The sequence below is a fragment of the Rhinoderma darwinii genome, chromosome 2 (assembly GCF_050947455.1).
Source record: "Rhinoderma darwinii isolate aRhiDar2 chromosome 2, aRhiDar2.hap1, whole genome shotgun sequence".
Lineage (NCBI taxonomy): Eukaryota > Metazoa > Chordata > Amphibia > Anura > Rhinodermatidae > Rhinoderma > Rhinoderma darwinii.
In genome coordinates this window covers 418,347,337-418,353,336 of record NC_134688.1, presented here as the reverse complement: position 1 = coordinate 418,353,336, position 6,000 = coordinate 418,347,337, and positions in this window count along the sequence as shown.

Genomic DNA, 6,000 nt, shown 5'->3' with positions numbered 1-6,000 from the left:
CCATAAATGAATTCCTTGAGGGGTGTAGTTTCCAAAATGGGGTCACTTCTGGTGGGTTTCCATTGCTTTGATACCTCTGGGGCTCTGCAAATGTGACATGGCACCCGAAAACCAATCCAACAAAATCTGTACTCCAAAGAACACACAGCGCTCCTTCCCTTCTGAGCCCTCCCATGGGCCCAAACGGCAGTTTATCACCACAAATGGGGTATTGCCGCACTCAGGACAAATTGGGCAACAAAATTGAGTATTTTATTTCTTGTGAAAATAAGAATTTTTGAGCTAAAATGACATATTATTGGAAAAAATATATGTTTTTTAAATTCCCAGCCCAATTCAAATAAGTTCTGTGAAGAAACTATGGGGTCTAAATGGTCACATTACCCATAAATGAATTCCTTGAGGGGTGTAGTTTCCAAAATGGGGTCACTTCTGGTGGGTTTCCATTGCTTTGATACCTCTGGGGCTCTGCAAATGCGACATGGCACACGAAAACCAAACCAGCAAAATCTGTACTCCAAAGAACACACAGCGCTCCTTCCCTTCTGAGGCCTCCCATGGGCCCAAACGGCAGTTTATTGCCACAAATGGGGTATTGATGCACTCAGGAGAAATTGGGCAACAAAATTGAGTATTTTGTTCCCTGTGAAAATAAGAAATTTAGGTAAAAAATTACATCTTATTGGAAAAAATGACATTTTTTTAATGTCACAGCCCAATTGAAATAGGTGCTGTGAAAAAACTGTGCGGTCAAAATGCTAACAACAACCATAAATGAATTCCTTGAGGGGTGTAGTTTCCAAAATGGGGTCACTTTTGGTGGGTTTCCATTGCTTTGATACCTCTGAGGCTCTGCAAATGCGACATGGCACCCGAAAACCAATCCAACAAAATCTGGACTCCAACAAACATATAGCGCTCCTTTCCTTCTGAGCCCTCCCATGGGCCCAAACGGCAGTTTATCACCACAAATGGGGTACTGCCACACTAAGGACAAATTGGGCAACAAAATGGGGTATTTTGTTCCCTGTGAAAATAAGAAATTTTGATCACAAATGACATTTTATTGGAAAAAATGACATTTTTTTCATTTCAGAGCCCAATTCAAATACGTGCTGTGAAAAAAATGTGCGGTCAAAATGGTAACAACAACCCTAAATGAATTCCTTGAGGGGTGTAGTTTACAAAATGGGGTCACTATTGGGGGATTCCTACTGTTTTGACACCTCAACACCTCTTCAAACCTGGCATGCTGCCTAAAATATATTCTAATAAAAAAGAGGACTCAAAATGCACTAGGTGCTTCTTTGCTTCTAGGGCTTGTCTTTTAGTCCACGAGCGCAGTAGGGCCACATGTGGGACATTTCTAAAAACGGCAGAATCTGGACAATACATATATAGTAGTGTTTCTCTGGTAAAACCTTCTGTGTTACAGAAAAAAAAATGAATAAAATTGAAATTCAGCAAGAAAAATGAAATTTGCAAATTTCACCTCCACTTTGCTTTAATTCCTGTGAAATGCCTGAAGAGTTAAAAAACTTTATAACTGCTGTTTTGAATACTTTGAGGGGTCTAGTTTTTAAAATGGGGTGTTTTATCAGGGTTTCTAATACATAGGCCCCACAAAGCCACTTCAGAACTCAAGAGGTACCTTAAAAAAAAGGCTTTTGAAATTTTCTTAAAAATATGAGAAATTGCTGTTTATGTTCTAAGCCTTGTAACGTCCAAGAAAAATAAAAGAATGTTCAAAAAACGATGCCAATCTAAAGTAGACATATGGGAAATGTGAACTAGTAACTATTTTGGGTGGTATAACCGTCTGTTTTACAAGCAGATGCATTTAAATTCTGAAAAATGCAATTTTTTCAAAATTTTCTCTAAATTTTGCAATTTTTCACCAATAAACACTGAATATATCGACCAAATTTTACCACGAACATGAAGCCCAATGTGTCACGAGAAAACAATCTCAGAATCGCTTGGGTAGGTTTAAGCATTCCGACGTTATTACCACATAAAGTGAAATATGTCAGATTTGAAAAATGGGCTCTGAGCCTTAAGGCCAAAACTAGGCTGCGTCCTTAAGGGGTTAAATGCCATCGCGCACCCATGGTGCGGCTCCTGATGGGCTCTCAAAATATGCTGCAAAACTTTTGCGCACTCGGAGTCCAGATGTGAGAGATCTCCCTAGTGGAATTGCCGGCACAGTGTTGCTGGTGGGTGCATTTGTTAGTATATATTTGGCATCAAAAGTTGCATCATGAATGCGGCAGAAGTTATGCAGAACTACACACGCTTGGATGACACGTGTCACATTCTGCGGTGACATTTGCATTGTAGACAGAAACACCCGCCACCTGTTAGACATAATGCCAAAGGCGCATTCCACACATCTTCGAGCTCAGCATAAGCGGTAATTGAACATGCGTCGACGCTCATCCAAGCCCCTTCTTGCAAATGGCCGCATTACTTGCCTTGTCAGGGCAAAACCCTCATTCGCAACTATGACATATGGCATTGGTGGTCTGATGGAGCCAGGGAGGATGGTAGGTTCGGGTACCGCCAGTTGATTATTCACAAGTCGTTTACCCAATCTGGACGAACGAAATATGCGGGCATCAGCAGAGCTTCCATACTAGCCAATGTCTACAATCGTGAAACAATAATTACTGTCCGCCAAGACCAACAACACGATCGAAAAAAACTTCTTGTAGTTATACAGGGTGGGCCATTTATATGGATACACCTAAATAAAATGGGAATGGTTGGTGATATTAACTTCCTGTTTGTGGCACATTAGTATATGGGAGGGGGGAAACTTTTCAAGCTGGGTGTTGACCATGGCGGACATTTTGAAGTCGGCCATTTTGTAACCAACTTTAGTTTTTTCAATTTGAAGAGGGTCATGTGACACATCAAGCTTATCGAGAATTTCACAAGAAAAACAATGGTGTGCTTGGTTTTAACGTTACTTTATTCTTCCATGAGTTATTTACAAGTTTCTGACCACTTATAAAATGTGTTCAAAGTGCTGCCCATTGTGTTGGATTGTCAATGCAACCCTCTTCTTCCACTCTTCACACACTGATAGCAACACCGCAGAAGAAATGCCTCCCGATCTGACCCCCTTAGACTTTTATCTTTGGGGTCATCTGAAGGCAATTGTCTATGCTGTGAAGATACGAGATGTGCAGCAACTGAAACTACGGATACTGGAAGCCTGAGCTAGTATTTCTTCTGCGGTGTTGCTATCAGTGTGTGAAGAGTGGGAGAAGAGGGTTGCATTGACAATCCAACACAATGGGCAGCACTTTGAACACATTTTATAAGTGGTCAGAAACGTGTAAATAACTCATGAAAGAATAAAGTAACGTTAAAACCAAGCACACCATTGTTTTTCTTGTGAAATTCTCGATAAGTTTGATGTGTCACATGACCTTCTTCCCATTGAAAAAACTAAAGTTGGATACAAAATGGCCAACTTCAAAATGGCCGCCATGTTCAACACCCAGCTTGAAAAGATTCTCCCCTCCCATATACTAATGTGCCACAAACAGGAAGTTAATATCACCAACCATTCCCATTTTATTTAGGTGTATAAATATAAATGGCCCACCCTGTTGTATCGGGAGCCACTGCGTGGGGGCTTCTTCACACAAATGTGCTTCCCGTCTAGGGCACCAATACAATTCGGAAATTGTGTTGCACTAATAAATGCGTCAGAAATTCGAAGCCACTGTTCTGTCGTGGGCTGAGGCATGACCGTGGTCTTTAATCTCTGCCACAGCACAACACAGGTGGATGTCACAATGAAGGAAATGGTGGTCACTCCCAAAAGAAACTCAAAATGTAAAGAATGGTAACTATTGCCTGTAGCCAGAAATCTAAATGCAAGATAAAACAGAAACAATAAAGAACACATGTTATGGCGGACTTGTAAAGCATACAGCGTCCTCTAAGAACTAATTGCAGTAGCAGACATACCTCAAGGTCACAAGCAGTCGTTCCTCAGGGGAAATGCAGCACCGCATGTTGGTATTCTGGTAGGTGATTCCAGTGCGAATCTGCGCAAGCAGCATATCAAAGGTGGACACAGACATCCGGCAAAACGCACAAAATTTCTCAGGGTGACGACATAAGTCCTCATATAGTGTATGAAAGTGCCCTTTGGAGGTACATTGGGCCACAAGTAGATGAACCCAAATCCTACTTCTTCTACGCGGCAGGTGCTGCAGCATGGGTCGCCGTTCACCAAATCGTCGCAAACTTATCCACGCGAGCAGCACACGTGCCAGCGACGGAGAAGCCATAAATGTTGCTTGCAAGCCAAGACACTTGTCAACATTTTAAACAAACACTGGTTTTGGCAGAGGATGAAATAAGGCTGACAACCTGTTCACCCAGCAAGCAGGGGTTTGGCCAACCTGCCTTTTTGTAGGCTGGCCTCTCATTTACTGCGTTTTTTGCGCGCGCAAAATGCACACGCTCGTGTAAATAAGGCCTAAATCTGGGAATCACAGTATAATAGTTAGAGAGCTGTCTTTTCATGGTGGCAAAAGCTGGGTACCACATATTGGCATATCTATGGAAAAATTGCAATTTTCACTCTGCAACATTGAGTGTACACTAATTTCTGGAAAACACCTGCGGGGCTAACATGCTGACTACATCACTAGGTGAATAACTTTAGGGGTGTTATTTCCAAAATGAGGTCACTTTTGGTGGGTTTCCACTGTTTTGGTACCACAGAGGCTTTGCAAATGCGACATAGCGCCCAGAAACCAATCCAGCAATATCTGCACTCCAAAAGCCAAATGGCACTCCTTCACTTCTGAGCCCTACCATGTGCCAAAACAGCAGTTTATTACTACATATGAGGTATTGCCATATTCGGGAGAACTTGATTTACAAATGTTGTGGTGTTTTTTCTCCATTTTTTGTTAAGAAAATAAAAATGTTGCGCTAAATCTAAGTCTTGTTGGAAAAAATGTAAATGTTTATTTTCACTGCCCAATTCTAATAAAATCTATGAAAATTCTCTGGGGTCAAAATGCTCACTACTTCCCTAGATAAATTCCTCAAGGGGTATAGCTTCCAAAATGGAGTCTTTTTTGGGAAGTTTCCAAAGTTTTGGTCCCACAGGGGCTTTGGAAAAGCAACATGGTATCAAGAAAACAATCCAGCAAAATCTGCACTCCAAAAGCCAAATGGCGCTCCTTCCCTTCTGAGCCCTGCCATGTGCCCAAACTGCAGTTTATGACGACATATGGGGTATTTCCATACTCTGGAGAAGTTTCTTTACAAATGTTGGTGGCTTTTTCTTCTTTATTCCTTGTGGAAATTGATTTTCTTTTTAGTGAAACAACATCTTATTGGAAAATAATATGCATTTTTCATTTTCACATCCAAATTCTAATAAAATCTGTGGGGTCAAAAAGCTCACTATATGCCGAGATGAATTCCTTGTTGGGTTTAGGTTCCAAAATGGGGACTTTTTTGGGGTGTTTCCTTTGTTTTGGCATCGCACCTCTTCAAGCCTGACATGGTGCCTAAAATATAATCTAATAAAAAGAAGGCCCCAAGATCCTCTAGGCACTACATTGCTTCTCAGGACTGTGCTTCAGTAAATTAGCACACTAAAAACTGCAGAATCTGGGCAAGAAATATTAAGTTGTGTTTATCTCGTAAAACCTTCTGTGTTACAGAGAAAAAAGGATTAAAAATAAATTTCTGCAAAAAAACCTGAAATTTGTAAATTTCACACCTACGTTGCTCTAATTCTTGTGAAACGTCTGTAGAGTTAAGAAACTCTCTAAATGCTGTTTTGAATACTTTGAGGGGTACTGTTTTTAAAATGGGGTGCTTTATGGGGGTTTGTATTGTATGGACCCCTCAAAGCCACTTCAGAACTGAACTGGTCCCTGTAAAAATAGCCTTTTGAAATTTGTGTGAGAAATGTCTGCTAAAGTTCTAAGCCTTGTAACATCCTAGAAAAATAAA